Below are 19,945 nucleotides of genomic sequence, written 5' to 3'. Positions count from 1 at the left end.
AATATATATTCTCTGGAACTAAGTAATGATAAAGCAGTTTTTCAAATAGAGGTTGAATCTTCTATTAGTAGCAAATATTTCCTACAAAGATTATTGTGCATTTATGACATTTAATGGGTGTTTTTTTTAATTTATTTTGTAAAATGCATTAGTAGCAAGAAAACATTAAAAGAAAATTTTCACTAAGAAGAAGATATGTAGGAACTCCCACGAATTTTTAAGATAAGACAATACCTAGATTAAATTAAATTTGATATAAATATATGAAAAAACTTCATTAAAACAGATAAAATTTAATATTATATGAAAAACCAAACAGAAATAATAAAATCAGGAACAAATTTGTTTTTATTTTTGAACTTAAGTAAAGTTACATAATGAAAAGAGAATAAAGATATAACGACGTCATCTACATACAAATTTATGAAAATTACAGAAACAAAAAGAAAGTTTTAGGTCAAGTCATACAAAAACAAGTTATTACATCATAAATTTGTTTATCTTTTGTTTGCATTTAGTGCATACTTTCGTTTAAGTTTATAGCAATTTAACTTCACAGTAATGTACCAGAAACAAATAAATAAAAATAAACTTTATTTTTAATAATGGAAGAAGAAAATAAAAAATAATAAAAAGAATATACCAGAAATTTATTTTATTTTTGTCAAAATCATGGAAAAAATAAACAGCTTTATCATTATTATTTATATATACTTATATGTGTATGTGATTGCATGTAAAAAGGGATGAGAAATGTGGTGAGGAAGGGCTGCTGGAATTGCGCACAAGTGTACAGTCAAGTAAAAGGGGGTAAGAGTACTACTCCCCCACATAAGTAAATATGGTGGGGGTAAATGGGATACTCTGATCTCCCGCATCTCCGCATCAACCCGTAGTGGTACCGTGATGTTAAATGCACTAGCAATATAGATACGCGTATCCTGTACCTATATAACATTATAGATAACCACTACGACATAATTGCTTTGGTTTCTACGATAAGTGTTTCATACAAAGTTATACTCAATAAGTTTACACGTAAATGACGTTAATAACCAAGTGACCTCATTTTATCAACAGAAAAATCATAAATTAATGTAAGTAATAAAATAATTATATAAACATTATTATTTTATTTAAATAAATCATTGCAATTTAAATTTTATTTAAGTTAATAATTCGCCTATAAAGACTTTTTTCTAATTTAAAAAAAAATTCGTACTAGCTAAACCTCACCGAAACATTTTTGTAACCAAGATTTTTTGAACTGAAACACAACAAAAGATAACTAATATCTTTCAGATTTTAACATACTCAGGTCGTTTATTATAAACAAAGAAATAAATTCTGTTTATTACTTTTCGTTCATGAAAAAGAAAAAGGGCGGTAAGGATTTAAATTCCTCTAGTGAATCTCTTTTTGTTTTTGATCTATTATTAAACTTCTTGATCTAAATTTAAATCTAGGTAAAGAAAATTTTAATATATATACCTTTTTACTCTAAGAAATAAACTAACTGAAAATAATTTTTCTCTAGCTTATTATTTAACGACAAGCAAAAGAAAAATATGAATATATATCGGTCACCTTAATAAAAAATTTTTTTGTATTTAATAACCGTTTTTTCTAGGTTTTTTCATTCTTTCCGATATTAGGTGGGAATTTAAAAAATAGGAAATAAATAAATTTATATATATAAAATCTTTTCCGCAGAAAAATCATGATGTTTGAAAATGTTTAATAGATAAATTACCATAAATTGGAAATGGTTATTTATTCTCATATGAGAAGTAAACACGATCCCACATAATTATTTCTAATCGTTCATTATTGCTATCCCATTTAGATTAAGTTAAAAAACAATCAGATTTTTGTTTTTTTAATTCCTAAAAAAATTCTACTGCTTTAAACATCTGTCAGGATGCTGTTTGGTGCCGACTTTACATAGCTGTATATGTATATTAAAACTTATCAAAAGCCGATCGATTGGAGTATTAGTTAATATTTTGCCTTCAAAATCAAGAGGTTCCAAGTTTGATTCCCGATCTGAATTTTTATCATATAATCTCCTCAATTAATGATTTATAAACATATTTCTATGAACACATCGTTTGCATAAAAATAAATAAAATAGTTTATGTTTCTCTTTACAGCGGTTTATATTTTCCCAGACTTAATTGGGGTCTTACCTTATACAGCATAAAACAGATAAAAATATTGGTAACGATAAAAAAAATAATAAATCATAAAATTTTGTAATTTCTCAACGAAAAGAACTCCAAGAATGTAAAAAATTGGAATTTTTGTTAATAAGTTTTGTATGTATATTGCTATATAATTGTATATACCAGTATTATTTTTTAAAATCTCAAGAAAATTTTACTTTAAAACTACAGATAGTATCTTGTACATCACAATAAGTATTTTTACTTCCTTGTACTCAAAGTATTGTAATCGCGAAAATTTCGGTTTTTAGATTTCAACGGAAATATCCATTTTGACCATCCCTGAACTCATTTTGACTAGTTTCGGCGTGAAGTCTGTACGTACGTGTCTCATATAACTCGAAAACGATTAGCCGTAGAATGTTGAAATTTTGGATTTAGGACTGTTGTAACATCTACTTTTGAACCCTCCCCTTTTGATTGCAATCGACTTGACCAAAAAATGTCAAAAAAAGCCAAAAACCCAAAACATTTGGACTTTTTCTTAACTGCAATAATAAGCCCTCAATGAGAGTTTTTCAACGATATATCATACTTATTTTCATTGGTTCAAGAGTTATAGCCATATAAAAGTTTAATTAACGAAATATTTGGATTTTACAAGAAGAAGACATATCGGTTTCGAATCCGACATTTCTTTTTTTAACTTTTTTTTTTAATTTACATATATTGATTTATTAATTAACCTCCGATTGTAAAAAGAAAAATTAACAATAAATAATAATTTAATAATAACAATAAAAAAAAGATATGAAAGAAAATCAAAAATTATTAGTGAAATAAGATTTTATGTACTTTTCATTTTTTTTAAATGTGTATATTTAATTTAATAGGCGTACAAGGAAGTTATGTGGTGTCCACAGAAGATTTTTTTTTTTTTTTTGGTTGCATTAGGGAGTGAAAAATATTAAGGAGTGCTACATATCTCAAAGGGTATTGGAATTAAGGAAAACTTAATTCGTTCGTCTTTTTTAGCTCAAATAAAAAAATAATATTATTAGAAATCCCAGTGAAAACGAATTAAACGATACCTAATCTAAAAATATTAGTTTAAAAAAATGTCTAAAGTTGAAGACTGTTCTTTATAATATTTTATGAATGAATTATTAATAGTGAAAAATAATTTTTAACCACAGTAATAAGGTATATTTACGCCACCAAGAATAAAAAGTAGATGTCTCTTAAATATTTTATAATTTCAACCGACTTTAAATTATTTCTACTGCTTTCTTTAAATACTCCTAAATTATTATCCCAAATGAGAAATTTCTCACGTTTAGGAATAGGAGAGGAGTGTAAGAAAACATTAAATGTTTAACTAATCGGCTTGAAAAGTTTTTAAATATAGAAGAGATGTTATTCGGATGGAAATTTATACTAAGTTGTTATCAGTTACAAAGCTTTATCGAGTGAAAGACACTGAATTTTTAAAAGTAATTAGCGGATTTTCAAAGAATTTTTATAGAAATCGCTATTACATCCGGTGAGGTATTCTAAGGGGGTGTAGGAAGGATGGAAGTATAGTTTCGTTATACAGTAAAACTTAGTTATAACGAGATTCAAGAGGCCGATCAAATATGCATGTACAGTCGAGTGCTCAGTACTTCCGAGTTTCCACCTCGTAACCGTAAATGTTTAGCCGTGTTTATCTATTATAATATAAAAAATATACTGTACACTTAAGAAGAAGCTGTTTTAAAATAAAATATCGATGCGTTTTGTATTATAGACTAACAAATAAAATTTAGAAGTAATACAATCTTTAGGCGCTAATACGTTTTGTTTTTAACCAAAACTGTTAGCGATCAATGAATTAGCAAACAAAATGGTAATAAGTATGCAGTAAAACTTACCAAAATCATCGAGGAAAGTAACGAATGACCACATAAAAATTTCTGTCACACATTTTTACGTACAAACTATATTTATTAAATCTAAAGAATCATTCTAATGTATTTTTTCTTTATTCTAACAAAGTACATCAAAACTTAATTGCGCAAAAAAACTAATTATCCTTAAAATAATCGTTTATTTTTGTTTGTTTAATAATCTTATACCTGTAATCATTAAAACAGTTTTGTAGTTTATTCAAGTACTCCAGAAATTCATCGCTTACATTATTAGTCTCACTAAACTCCGTTAATTTTTTAAAACATTCTTTGACTTCAATCATTGATGCGTCTGGGAGAGTAGTAGATTCATCTTAGTTTTCAATTTCAGCTTTGCTATCACCTGCACTACTATGAGTTACCTCAGTAATAATGTGTTCATCAGTCTTAATTTCTGTAGTATGTATGCCGTCATCTGCTGTTGCGTATTCATCTATTGAGTATTCATGAAAGGCTGATTTTTTTTGTCGAGTTAAAGAGTTTAAATCTGAAGTTGATTTATCATGATAATTTTCAGTTGAAATATAGCGTGCCATATTTTTTAGCAAGAAACACTAAAATGAAAAGGCATTCACTGACGCGACTACAGTATTACTGTACTGTATTTGGCTACTGGGTATCCGATCGATTACTTTAACGCAATACTGTTTAACTGATTCTACGGTGGAGTATTTTTTAAGTGTAAATTATGACTACTGAATTTATCAATGGGGTTAGGACACGTAAAATTTATCCTTAACCATGCCCCCTCTTCAGACTTTTACTTAAATCGTTTAAAATGTGCTATAGGGTTCGATGAACCTGTTTGGGCGGTTTTAACGGATCACTGTTGGCCCCAGTCTTTCATGGAAGTTTGCAAACATAAAAACCGAAGTAATTAAAATAACTACCAGCCCTTGTAATACCGCAATGGAACTTGAATTGTACATACTGTACAGCATCCTGTTACAAACCTTTTGTTCACCCTTAACACCTGACCTGAACAAGCCTAAAATAAAGTCACAATCTTTACGTAAATCATACATGTATTCTTCATAAATGAAGAAATGGAATTTCCTTTGCGTTGAGATTATTTGGTTGTTATTTAACTTTTTTTTTAATTACAGTATTTAAAAAAATGAAAATGTTCGTAATAACCAAGTTAATGATGCGTCGTTGATACCTCGCTAAATGCAAATTAATTTATCATTAATGAGATAGAAAACCAAACAAATCCTAGTATGTTGATCGTTACCACCAAGCTCTGCTCTCGTTACAAGCGAGTTAGTTATTCGCAGGTTCCACTGCAGTACTTTAGTCTCGCAATAATCCAAAATAATAAGAAAAGGAAACGGATTTGTGTCCAAAAAATCAGTTTTAAAGTATTAATCGTATTGGGTCAATTTTAAACTTTTTTTCATAAGCACGGCTCCAGAATACATAAATTACGGACAACATTATCTAAGTAGGTTGTTGGCAAGTAGTAGTATTACGTATTTGATACACTCATAACTAAACAACTATGAGAAAGGAAGACAGAAAAAACATAAAAATATACAAGTATAATGCATTTATTGGAACAATACACAGTACCTCACACTATTATAGAAAAACATACTAAAATAACAAGAAATAAAAAAAAAAACACCGAAAACAATATTATTTCAAAAATCATTACAGCAGTGCAACATTCTATCTTTCTTAACTAAAACCAGAAATCCGCCCTTTTGATGCACTTACTGCGACAGTTTCTTATTTATTGAAATGCCCGAAATTCCATTTTTTATCTATTTTTAACTAATTTGAGATACTATACCATAAATTTCGATTTATATAAATTTTTATAAATCTTCCCTAGTTTTAATAGATCAATCAGATCACAACTTTATGAGTGTGTAACATTATATTAATAAGTATAATTTTAAACTTTTTTTTACGAAAGCTGAGAATATTAAAAAAATAGTTTCCAACTTTTTAAAGTTATTAGTCAAGAGGTAATTTTTGCGTTTGACACTTAATTATTAGATAAGATATCTGAGGGACTTGATATAGATTAACAGTCAAATATCAATTCACTAATCATACCCTATGTCAGTTAACTTTTGACGTTTAGATAGAAAAAATGGCAATCAACTTTTATAAGATAAAAAAGCCCCCACAAAATAATAAAATTAATAAAACATTTCAACTTATTTGTCATGGAAAGACCTCACATCAAGAATAGGTATCACAGGAAAACAATCGTAATTCTCGTTAATCATGTATTTAAACATTAGAGCCAACACAGAAGAAAATTTTCATCACGTACTTATAGATAAGGACATGTCTGATTTCATCATCACGAAAAATAAGTAAGTTTATTAAGAAAATCTAATGAAATAACATAGGAACAAGTAAGGGTATTTTCTTATATGGAAACAACTTTAATCATTCAATGAGTTTTTAAATAATGCTATCAAAATATTAAAAAAAGTTGAATTGACAGCATCACCGTTTAATGTATACATATATTCAAATAATCTTCATTTAAAGCCACATAAATTTTTATTTTTTTATTATTATTTCATGTATTTATAAGACTGTTCCAAAATGAACTGATATTTTAAATTTGCCGCTGTTTTTTTCGCGTAAAATCAGAGTAGAGATTTTTATACACAGTTATCAGTAAACATTGAGATTAAATTATGTAAAAGTGCACACTTGAACAACGCATAGAATTGCAAAAATTCACCATATAAATGGGGAAAATTTTACGGAAACTGTTCGAAAATGCCGTACATTTTTTTATCATCATTTCTTATCGTCTCCATGGTAAATTTAATCAATAAATTTGAGTCAACTGGTTCAGTTATAAACAAAAAATCTGATGTGAACACCACTTGACTTTCTTGTACGCCTATTAAATTATATATACTAATTTTTAAAATGAAAAGTACATAATATTATACTTCATTAATAACTTCTGATAACTTTTTTATTGTTATTATTGAAATATTATTTATCGTAAAATTTTTTTTACAATCACCGGTTAATAATTATTAGTAAATAAATATATTTAAATTTTTAAAAAAGTTACAAAAAAAAACAGATGAAGTCTGATTCGAACCGATGTACGATAGATCTTACCCTTGTAAGATCTAAATATTTCATTAATTAAAATTTTATTTGGCTATAACTCTGGTGAAAATAAGTACCACCCACTTATGATATGATCGTTGAAAAGCTCTCAATGAGGACTTATTACTGCAGTTAAGAAAAAATCCAAAATCCGAATTTTTTGGATTTTTGTCTTTTTTGGACACTTTTGAATTTTTTGAATCCAGTCGATTTCAATCAAAAAGGGAGGTTCACAACTAGATGTTACAACAGTTCTAAATTCAAACTTTAAACATTCTATAGCTAATCGTTTTTTAGTTACGCGAGATACATATGTACATACGTACAGACATCACGCCGAAACTAGTCAAAATGGATTCAGGGATGGTCAAAATGGATATTTCCGTTGAAATCTGAAAACCGAAATTTTTAGCCATGTCAAGTCTTCCTTTATTTCGTACAAGGAAGTAAAAAGCAGTGGTCGTCCTCATACAGTTCGTTCTAATGAAATCATAACCGGTGTTAATAAAAGTGTTGAAGAAAATCCTTCCATATCAATCCTTCATCGCAGTCAACAATCAAGCATTTCCAGAAGCTCCCTTCAACGAATTTTGAGGAAAAATTTACATTCCTCGCTGACAAGAAAATATATAATGTAAAGATTTACATTTCGTTCACTTACAAGGTTCAGTTGACGCGAGCATTAAAACTACAAGATTATGCAAATCGTCCAGCGTTCGCAAATTGGAGTTTGGAAAATCAACAAGCTGATAACAAATTTTCAAAAAAAAAAATCATGTTTAACATGAGACATATTTTCTACTTACCGGCTTTGTCAATAAACAAAATTGTCGAATTTGAGGATCAAAATAATCAAAAAAAAGATTTAAGAACTTTCTATGCATCCTCTACTGGTCACGGTTTGGTGAGGAGTTTGGTCTGGAGGATTGATTGGCTCTTACTTCTTCGAAAATTATAATGAAGACGCTGTTACATTCAATGGTTTCAATAAAACGGTGCAACATTCACACTGCCAATGAGAGCATTCAGTTACAGCAAGAAAAATTTAACGGTCTTGTTATTTCGCAGCGAGATGATGTGATTTGGCCGCCAAGAATATGCGACTTGACATCATTGGATTTTTTTCTTTGGGGTTATCTTAAGGTGTACATCAATAAACCACAAACAATTGAGGACCTCAAAGAAGAAATTCGAAACAAAATTACCGATTTTCCAGGAAATGATGTCAATATGTTTTGGAAAATTTTTTCAAAAGATTAAACATGTGCAGCCAAGGCATTCATTTGTCAAATATTTTCTATCGCACATAACCTCTATGTCACTACTTTCTAATAAAGCAAAACTATTATGAATTATCAAATAAAAAATGTTTCATTAAAAAATTAAAATGTCAGCTCGTTCTGGGACACCTTTATTTTTAACTACTACATTATTAATATGGACTTTAAATACTTTATTTTTTTATTTAATAATTAAGTATGTATTTTATGATGATACTCTGTTTTTACCAGAGTTTCCCTCCATTCATTCAAACAAGTTCCATTTTTTTTTATCAGTGGAGTAGCATACTTGACGTTATCTACAATATTATATACTGATCAGGATAAAAGATTTAATTATTTATCACAATGTAACGTTATCACTTTTTAAGAAAATTAAATTACTACCTAAATATTCAATGTGATTAAAACACGTTTAGTTTACTTTAATAACAACACTACAAAATTTGTAACTAAAGAAAAAGTCTGTCTTTTCTAATGGAAAAAATAGAGTTTTACTACAATTAAACCTTGCTTTTTCTGATTTATTCTAAACAGTTTTAATGTACCTGAAAAAATCCCGCAGGAATTGCAGAAAATTATGGAAAAAAAATACTAACTTTTTTCGTTTCATATTTAATAAGATAATTTTTTGATAATGAATTTGTGTTTTAAAAACACTACCATAAGGTAAAAAACAGGAATTTCTATTAAAACGGACAGGAATTTATTAAAATAGTACAGTCCCGTTCATGTTAACATGAATACAGTGCTGCATTATATTCGTCTATAAAGCTATTTCTCTGCAGAACAGTGTGAAGCGACTGAATTTTTTTCCAATCGAAAAACTGATAACGCCAGTTTGTATGTAATACTTTTTATATAATTTACCGTATTGCTACAGGTTATGATCAATTAAATTGAGATTTTCAGCAGTAACGTTGTAAAAAATATAGTTTAATATCATATAAAATTAATTCTTTTTTTTTAAGACTGGTTTGTAAGACTACTAAGTAAATTACACAATGATTTGATGTGAAACATCGTTAAAATCACACCGAAACATACAGGTACTACAATAGAAATTTGTAGCGTAACGAAAAATTTCTATATCGTCCCGCCTTAGTAACTCCCAACTATTAGTCTCAGAGACGTAAATGCGGTGTCATCTTATAACTAACATGGTCAGCTCGCCAATACGACTTTGAGTTTCCGTCACTGGCGCTCTCGCTTATTTCCATTCAATGTAGCTCACCACTTAGACGTGATAGCGCGGTGATTAGTGTGTTTGTGTTTAGAGTTTCTCGAGATAGATCGATTTAAGTAATAATAAGTATATTTTGGACAATATTTATGTGTAAAAAATTAAAGTAAACATGTAAAAATGTATAAAAATTCAATATGCAGCCTCAACCCGCGCAATAGCCAGCCGGGAATATAAATTACGCATATGTTGGAAAGGGAAGGTTATGGGCCACGCACAAGTACCCCAACGTCCGGTGCCAAAGAAGCGGGACTGTTTCGGAAGCGTCGCAAAGCTGGCACGGCGCGCTCTGTGAACGACGTCGACGGCGCGAGCACTCTACCGCTGCTTATTATGCCTTATGTCTCTTCCTTCTCTTATCACAGATCAATGTTGAACATAATTGTCGTCGAATATCAGTCGAAATAAATATCATGTAACATTTAGGGTCTGTTTTATGTTAAAATTACATTTAGTATGCAGTCAATGTCTCGTTTTTATTTCAATCCAATACACTGAAAGTGACTCGCTTACATACAGACCGACGACCAGTTTATCTGTAGAGTTGGCCAAATGAAGAAACTAAAATTTACCATTTGGGACTTTCAGTTTTGTTAAAAAAAAATACAATGGTGGCTCTGCCATTTAACTCTACAGATAAGTTGGTCGGTCTGTAACTCGTAGGAACTTCATCCAAGGTCTGTAATGTTTCACGTTAAACCAACGGCCGTGCGCCTCGACACAGCTCCACCCGATTTTTTTTTAAAAATGTGTTTCCTAAACATATACAAATAGCGCAAAATTTGAATAAGCCTGAATTTACTTTATTTCTTAGGTCATTTCGCTTAATCATAACGTATAATTAAATATGCATTAAATCATTTAATAAAGATAAAACCAATTTTTAGTTTCATTAGTAATAAAAAAAATCACAAAAAGGAAAAATTTAATTATTTAAAAAAACATTTTAGAAGAACTAACGATTATACTGTTTTAAGTATGTAATAAAAAATTAATCTTTATAGGCATTCATTTCACTTTCTCTTCCTAAAAAAAAAAAAATCGATTTTACTTATCGATTAATATATTTTCAACCGTCGTAATTTTTATCACCAGAATGATATCATAGAAGTGAGACGTGTGCGTCTATGAGTAATAAATTTTTTTTTTCCTGATGTATACGTTTCAATCTGTTCAACAAGTGTACAATAAACAACCTTCCCCCATAGTTCAATGAGGTAAGAACGATATTTTGACATGTAAATGAGGTGTATTCTTGTACAAATTCAGGTCGACCATTCCTGAGATGTGTGGTTAATTGAAACCCAACCATCAAAGTACACCTGTATCCACTGTCTAGTATTTAAATCCGTATAAAAGAAATTAAACTTTTACTAGGATTTGAACCTCAGAACTTTTGACTTCGAAAATCAGTTGTTAAACAATTGATCTGCGACGACGAGCTAACCACTAGACCAGCCCGGCGGGCTAGTAATAAAATTAATCTGAAATTATTTAATACAGATTTCAGTACTTCACCAGGAATCGAACTAAGAACTCTCAGTAGAGGTTATTCTTCTAATTATTATTTTAATTGAAACTTTTTTTTTTAATAATATCAAGATTTCATAAGAAGGCGTAATCTTGTATACAGTTTCATAATCATTAGACTGTAAGACAAATTTTAATTAGCCTCCCAGTTTCAGGGATATTTTAGAAGTCTTAAAATAGAATCTTTAATTGAGTAAAACCGGAAGAAGTACATTAATAGAATGGTAAATAAAAATAAACAATTTCTTTAAATAGATTTAAACCTGGGGCTTTCAAAATCATGAAACAATTATTACAACCTTCTCATCTATTAATATGCTTCTACTGATACAATCGATATAATATATATATAAATAAAATACTCGAATATGTTACGTTCGTGTGTGTGTGTGTGTGTGTACACCCTCTGCATTCTGATTTATTAATAAAATTTTCTAGCATAAGAAAATTGAAAGTTTAAGTTTTGACAATTAAATTTTAGATCTTTTAAATAGAAAAAAGAAGGATTATTTTTAACAAGCAATTAGCCCACACAGTTTTAGACTTCAAAAGCTTGTTCTATTAATATGGAAATTATCCTTTAAGGATTTAGATTTAAGTGCCTTCTACCTCTTTATAAGAGGATCCACCCACCCGAGGTCTTACTTATTTTTCCCTACAAAATTCATCCGGCTTATTTTAAATATGTTGTAAAACAAACTAAAAACAAATTTAAATATCACACATTGTTCTATACGATATAGAATTCCAGTGTAAATCTCAAAGAATTTTTTTTTTTTTTTTTATTAATTTCTTCATAAAAATGAATTTATTTATAAATTTCAATTTTAAAAATGTTTTATGGAAATAATTTTAAATTAAAACATAATAAACCTAAAAAGAAGATAAAAACTTTCTAGAATTATTAAATTAGAAATATTACAAGACTGAAATATGTCCGATTACTGTACCAACCTATAATGTATACTACGCAAGCAAAAACATTATATTTACAGTTAATAATACTTACTATCTATTTGTTAGATATATGATAATCATTAGGGCGATCTAACATGAGACAAGTTAGTTACCAAAAATAGGGTATGCATTCTCAAAAATAATAAGTATCCCAGTCTAGGTTTACAAAGTGGTGCGTAAAAAGGATTCCCAGCGTTTTTTCACAAAAACTGACTATATTGCTAAATATCAGCATGCCAAGCCTATTGAAATGAGTTGATATACTAGCCTACAAGTGATATTTATAATCTGTTCTGATTGATGCTCGTGTCTCAGACACTCTATATGAATCATAGCCATTAGAAAAACCGCACAAATAATATAAAAAACTATTTAATATTCCCTTTTTTTATAAAAAAATGGAAAAAATAAAAAAACGTTATGTAAATGCAAACGAAACAATAATTATTGTAGGCCATAATTAAAAAATAACTTTATTATGATGATGTAAAACAAGGGTACGACACGGATTAAATCCAACATGTTAAGAAAAAAAATCCCTTTCGGCACACCGGAAGGCGGAGGTAGATTTTACCAGTGCTAAGTAAAGAATAAAAAAAATTTCCACCTTAAAATTAAGAAAAACTTCAAATTTACTCAATACGACAATGGTTGCAAGAGAAAAATGTTTCACATGTTTAGCATACGACAAGCCCCATCTTCTTACAATTTCAGCAGCATTTTGGTCATCCCTTGCCGTAAGGGATGGTCATATCAAAAATTGTTTCAGACAAACGTTTTAGGTAATGTTTAGAGGACAAACGATCACTTTAATCAGATTCGATACTATGTCTATTAAGGGAGGTATGATTCTTTTTTGTCTTCAAACCCCATTTTTTCAACCCCCTGGGCCAATGGTTGGTGATGTAAGAAAGTTTACTTAGATATGTTTTAGGCCATTATCCTATAAATAGTAGGAACTTAAATGAATTCGATATTTTACTTAATAAGAAAGTTACAGCGATATTTTTATTTATTTATTTTTTGTTTTGGTCATCTCTTGCCGTGAGGGTTGCTCATATCAAAAATTGTTTCAGACAAATGTTTTAGGTAATGTTTAGAGAACTAATGATTACTTTAAAGCAATTCGATATTGTGTCTATTAAGAGGGGTATGATGTTTTTGTCTTCGAAACCCCATTTTTTTAACCTCTGGGCCAATGGTTGGTGATAACAAAAAAAAGTCCAATCATGGTACCGATTACAGTAGATAGCTTTCTTATGAAATCTACATAAAAAAGACAACTCAATAAAAATAAGAAATTTTATGATGGAAAAAAATTGCCTAAGATGAACATTTTATTGTAGTTCATGGGGGATGTACGCCTTATCCAAAATAATTTGAATACCTGGAGACCAAGACGATAAATGGAAACCCCCTTACAACTTGATTAATCCTGAAATAATCTTTAAAATCATATTTAATAAACAAATTCCCAAAATCAGACAACATTAAAATACGGTAATCGAACCAAAAAGCTTGTACGCATCAGAATGCATCGTCAGTTTGAAATTAGATGAAATAAATGTAATGGAAAAAATAGTAAAATCTTGAAAAAAACCTAGGACCAATACAAATTAATAAAATAAATTTTATTTATTAAATCTGTAGTGGACAACACATGACTTCCTTTACGTCTATTAAATTATACTTTCACATTTAAAAAAAAAAATGAAAAGTACATGGAATTTTATTTTATTAAAAACTTCTGATAATTTTTCATGTTTTTGTTATTGTTGAATTATAATTCATCGTAAAAATTTGTTTACAATGAGAGGTTAATAATTTATTAATAGATAAGTATATTTAAATTAAAAAAAAAGAAGATGAAGTCTGATTCGAACTGATGTGCAGCTGGACCCTAAGATCCAAATATTTCATTAATTAAAATGTTATTTGGCTATAACTCTAGAACCAATGAAAATAAGTACCACTTATGTTGTATCGTTGAAAAGCTCTCAATGATAGCTTATTACTGCAATTAGAAAAAGTCCAAAATTCAATGTTTTCTTTTTTGATTTTTTGAACAGTTTTGATTAAGTCGATTGCAGTCAAAAGGGGAAGTGCACAACTAGATATTAAAACCGTCCTAAATCCAAAATTTCAACATCCAACGACTAATTGTTTTTTATTTATGCGAGATACATACGTACATACACACATACGTACGTACATATGTCATGCTGAAACTAGTCAAAATGGATTCAGGAATGGTCAAAATGGATATTTCCGTTGAAATCTGAAAACCGAAATTTTTCTCAATCACAGTACATCCTTTACTTCGTACAAGAGAGTAAAAATACTATTCAATAAAAATGATAAGAGGGGGGGGTTGTGGGTGACAGCCCGCACTGCCGGCAGTGCGGGCCTGACGGCGGTTGGCACAGCTTTTTCCTCCCCTACTGAAAAAAAAATACAATAAAAATAAATACATAAAACGTAATTATTTTATAAAATAAATAACTTTATTTTTTTATGGGACCAACGAAAAGAACCATACTCCGTTTTCCATGACTTTATCAACGGAAGATACAAAAATTAAAAAAAAAAAAAAAAAAAATAGAAACAATATTAGGTTTGTGTTTTTATAAAGTAATTAAATAATAACAAATAATAGCCAATTAGAATTCGCACACAGGTCGACTTGATTCATGATTCAATAAATTTAAAATTCTCAAATGCTACAATTGCAAGTTTATGGAAAAGCTTTGAAGTAGTATCACTCTCAAGAGATTCTCCGATCTTGTACAAAAAGAAATAAAAATTTATCTCCGATCAATAGAAATGTTTGTTTATCTTACGAGTATCGAATTGATAAAAAACGTTATATAAAGGAACATAAATACTATATATATATATAATTACCAATAATAGTAATAATAATATTATAATTATAATATATATTACCATACATTATAATTACTATAAACATTATAGTTTATATGTACATAAAAGGAAAAAGGAGTCTAATATTTTAAATAAAGCATTCAGTCTGAATGTGGAACTAGGGAAAAACTTTTCCAATTTCAATTCAGCTTTTTTTTTCATTTATTTTATTACAAGCATACATTAATCTAGTCGCGTTTTTACCCCTGTATTGGCGTAAATGATTGTACGATATAAGTTGAATGTATGGGAGTCACGTAAATAATTCAACAAGCGCTTTAAACTACTGACTTATTCAGAAAAAACTACTTTTTTTAACTTACTGAAAAAACCAATTAAACAGAATAAAAATACTAAGCATAATGAGTACACAGGGAAAATTTGGTCCTGTTAAATATAAAAGTATACATTGTTACACCTTACCAGACCATATATCTAAGGTAAACAATGTATTTATACAAAAATCGATCATTTTTCTTTAATCAACACCTGCAAAATGGTTTGATCTCTTTTATTACGGGCAGTCCACACGCAAATTAACAAAAGGACAAGTTACCGATCATTGTTAAACACATTTCTTCCTCAGAATCTGACATAATTAACAAAAGGATAAACAATGTAATATAGAGACTTAGTTATCTATTGGTATACTTTCAAATTAACCTCTGCTTGCTAACTTATAAATCGGATTAAAAAAAATCGGTATTAAAAAATACCCCCTTCTGATTGGTCAGTGATCGAAAAGAGTAGGCTTTTGATTGGTTAAATACCTGTATAATAGTGAAGGTCATTGTGATACAGGTTTCAGCCGCTTAATTCAAATGTTATAATTAGAGACTGAATTATAAGCAACATAGAAATCTTGAAATATGCATGCAAATATGTACGAAAAATGCTTAAAATATGCATGAAAAGTGTCAAAATATGCAACTTTAAATAATTAAAAAATAGTAACTTTTAGTTTTTTTATTTAAAAATCAGCATACATTTAGTAAGCCGTTGAATAAAATATCGATAAATTCGATAATTACCAATTATTTAATATTTTGTGACTTTTGTAAACGTAAACAATCAGGTACTGTTTCGGATGTTCGGTAGTAAGATTGTGTCTTCGATCATTCAAAGTATTTTTATAAGTAGAAAAAGATCATTCTACATCAACTGAGGTAACTGGGCAGTATTTGAATTTGGGTGCTATGTTAGCACTTATTGTTTCTGGCAATCGTTCACCCGTCTCGTTAATAAAAGTACTAATTTGACACAAAGGTTCAAAGCCTGGATTATTGTTCAAAATATTTTCAAATTTTTCTTTAAGTTTACACGGGAATACTTCTGGCAATGGGGAATTCATTTGGCGGATTTTATTCATTAACTGAATAGATTCAATCAACGCCAAACTTGAGTTTCAAGCTTTTTAATACTCGCAGGTATGTGGAAGAAATGAGTGCTAATTACGGCTATGTTTTTTTTTTTCTACCAGAACCGTTAAATTCTTCCTTGCACTGACAAACTGCCATAGCCTCTGCACTATCGAAGTCGTTTACTACACCATTGATGGCCTCGAAATTTTCATTGTAAAACAGTACAGCTTCCCCTCGAGTTACCACTGGTTCGGGAGGTAAAGGCACATTTGGCAGTTTTTCTTTATAGGCCTTATTGCGAGCAGGTACCTTAAGAAACACTTTCTTTGTTGATGAAATCAGTTTATTTACGTTCCCAAACGTGAATCGTACTTCTTCAGCGAATCGATGTACTTCATGAGCAAAACACGTCACATGAATCAAATTAGAATAAAATACTTGGAGGGCTTTGGCTGCCTTGATCATATAGGGAGCAGCATCTGAGTGAAATATAAACACTATTCCATCTGCAGAAGATTCAGGAAATATTTTCTAATACCTTCATTCACAAATCTGGCGATCGTAGAGTGATTTATCTTTTCAAGGTCTTTGAAGGCGACCATATAAGAAGAAGGAAGTTTTAATCCATCGACAATTAAATTCGCAATGTAACGGCCACAACTGTGTGAGTTCACTGCGTATTTCTTTGAGAGCATCCAGGTAAATCGTTAGTATGTAACTATTACGCAATGTTGATTCATCTGATATATTTTGATTCAAGCAATATTTTCGCAGAAAATCTTTGAAGGTAGGATTTGTAAGTTTGTGAAGAGGAATATTACTTGTAAGCAATGTTTCACATAAATCCATGCTAAAGTGTTTTTTTTGCCAGTAAATGTGTTCACACAGCCTAAATAAAAATGGTAAATAAAAATTGGAAGTGAAATCACTGCTACTTGCCGCTGTTATAAGTTATCGTGGGCCTTTCTTTTGCAATCCTGCGATATGAACACTTGTCTTGACATGCTGGTCTAAACTTTTTAGAGTACAAAATATTTTCCTCGTAAACTCGACAATATAAAATATTTCCGACGTATGTAAATGTTCCAGGATAGTCAGCTATCGACAAAGAAACACTTTTTTTCGGGAGGCATGGTAAACAATAGTCTTTGAACAAATAAGTAAAAAAATATACTGATGCAATGAGCAAGTTTACAATAATATACGTAATTTAATTGCCTAGTGGGAGAAGTGTTGAAGGAGGCGTTTGCGACGCAGAACGTCCTTGTCTGGCGTGAGTCTGTTTTACTTGGCCTCATAATAATATTATCCTACCAAAACAATAGACGCAGGGCTGCTAAATGCGCTCTAAGAACCGTGCGCTAATAAGTTTGCCGGCTACAACGTAAGATTTCATTAACTAAGTATCCTACCGAAAATATAATTTATCACTAGATTTTAAGAAAAATATGGAATAACCGGTGAAATGGGCTTAATATGCAAATGCATATAATCTGGTCTCTAGTTATAATACAACCGTAGAAAATATCTATTGTTCAACGACAATGCGTAAAATGAAAAACAAGCTTTACGACAAGACTTTTATTCTATTCCCTAAATCTTTGCCAATGAGTCTAGACCATAAAAACTCATATTTTTTTCAAATTTAAATTGAGGGTAATTCAAGAACGACTCGACCAATCTTCATCAAATTTCCACATGTACAATCTCAGGTACACTAATACAACACATCTAGATTTAAATTAAATTTATGGAGTAATTTTAAAGATTTTCGATCCATAAAAGTTTACATGTAGGCCTATAAATATATAAGGAAACACCATTTCAAGTGAATGGTATTTCGTACTCCTCCGTACGTAAACAAACTTCATTTTCACTCACCAACTCCACCACGCAACCGAAAATAACACCGTACTTTTCTTCGAAAAGTGGGTAAAAAAGTACATCAAGCCAACAAGTTATAAGTTCTCATGTTTTAAGAAAATATCGGTAAAGAGAACCATTTTTATTTAGGCTGTGTGAACAAATTTACTGGCTGAGCGAAACGTGGTCCTGTTTTTACGCGGTCTTTTGTTACTTCGCCTACTTGTTTACGGCATAATTACGACAAAACGAATTCTGGTGCATATTTCTTTACTATTAGGCGAAGATATATATGTAACGATGTATATGTTATTTTGGTAAATTTTTCCGGTTCAAAATGGCGGTCATCATCTTTCTTAAATAAGATGAAGAAGGGAGGTGAGAGTGAGGGGAAGCTACTTTCGCCAAGCCATTTCTACTGATCTAAAAACAGTTGGTCATATTAACTCCGATAGTGGCCGATTCCAGGCCATTTCAGTTTATGTTTCAGCGGCTACACGTTAGATAATATATTCTTTCATGTTTTACTCAATTTTTAAACTTAATTTTTTTACTGAAATGTTTCTTTTATTACTATACTGCCACCAGGTTTTTCACAATGCAAAATTAATATTTAAGTAATGAATTTATTTTTTATCGTTTTTTCTTCGAACCCATTATTTACAAGAAAAAATGTGATTATAATAAAAGTAATTTCATGTTAAAAGTCAATTAGTGATATCCAGTTTTCCTGGCAACTGATCTTGTAATATTGCTAATCCATTCATAATCAATTATGTTCGCCAATTCTATTGTTGTACAAATTTTCATCTTCATATTATTAATCAATTTCGTTGTAGATCTTACTTCGTTAGATTTAGTACAAAACGAAATTGGTCTATGAGCAATTATACTGTTCAAAGAGCAACTAGTTAATTAATAAATAGCCAAACTGAGTAGAAATTTACATAGTGTAAACTATTCATAATATATTGTTAATTTTAATTTTTTGACATTCAATTTTCCATTAGATATAAAAATTAAATGAAGTAACTGAAATGGACTAATTACATTAATTTAATAAACAAAAACAAATTACGATTAGATTTATGAACACACCTAGATAAATTAAACAGTAGGATTCAACTTAGATTAAAAAATAAGAAAATAATTTCGTAAAAAAAAGATCAATGACAGCATTAAGACAGGAAGAAAGGAAACAATTTATTTTATTACTAAAGGTAATTTAGAATTTATATTAAAGAAAATATTTTTTTATTTATGCGGTTTTAGTATTTAATTTTACATTAAAGAAAAATTAAAGAAATGTGAAAAACAAAAGACTTAGGAAATTAAAACTGATGAAAGTAGAGAAAAAAAAATAGAAAGAAAAATTAAAATAACAGAAGAGTTGCACACATTAAATAAGAATTGTTTTTTTACGCTCTATCTGAAATTGAGCTTGATTAAATCTGCTTGTAAAGAAAAAAGATAAGGAATTACATTTAAAAAAAAACCTTTAAGAACAAGTTAATAACCATGTATATAATGAAAGAATTTTCTTTTTGTTTAATTATTAGACCTTCATTTACTTTTC

General features: G+C 29.4%; 1 protein-coding gene and 1 long non-coding RNA gene across 3 annotated transcripts in view; one reads left to right on the top strand and one right to left on the bottom strand.

Moving 5' to 3' along the window:
• The window catches only part of LOC142328467 (uncharacterized), a 266,368-nt gene that overhangs the window by 30,224 nt on the left and 216,199 nt on the right, over window positions 1–19,945 (top strand). Inside the window, exon 1 of one of the 2 annotated variants that reach the window (XM_075372275.1) lies at window positions 908–1,097. The exons of the other annotated variant lie outside the window; for it this stretch is intronic. The gene's annotated coding sequence lies outside the window, so the exon portion shown is untranslated. Of the gene's footprint in view, window positions 1–907; window positions 1,098–19,945 lie in introns of those variants that run through there. 2 annotated transcript variants of the gene reach the window in all.
• Window positions 1–19,945, bottom strand: part of LOC142328469 (uncharacterized) — a 283,425-nt gene that overhangs the window by 58,691 nt on the left and 204,789 nt on the right. The gene's annotated exons all lie outside the window — the stretch shown is intronic.

The sequence above is a fragment of the Lycorma delicatula genome, chromosome 7 (assembly GCF_047948215.1).
Source record: "Lycorma delicatula isolate Av1 chromosome 7, ASM4794821v1, whole genome shotgun sequence".
NCBI classification, from domain to species: Eukaryota; Metazoa; Arthropoda; class Insecta; order Hemiptera; family Fulgoridae; genus Lycorma; species Lycorma delicatula.
This window is presented reverse-complemented; position numbering and strand designations above follow the sequence as displayed.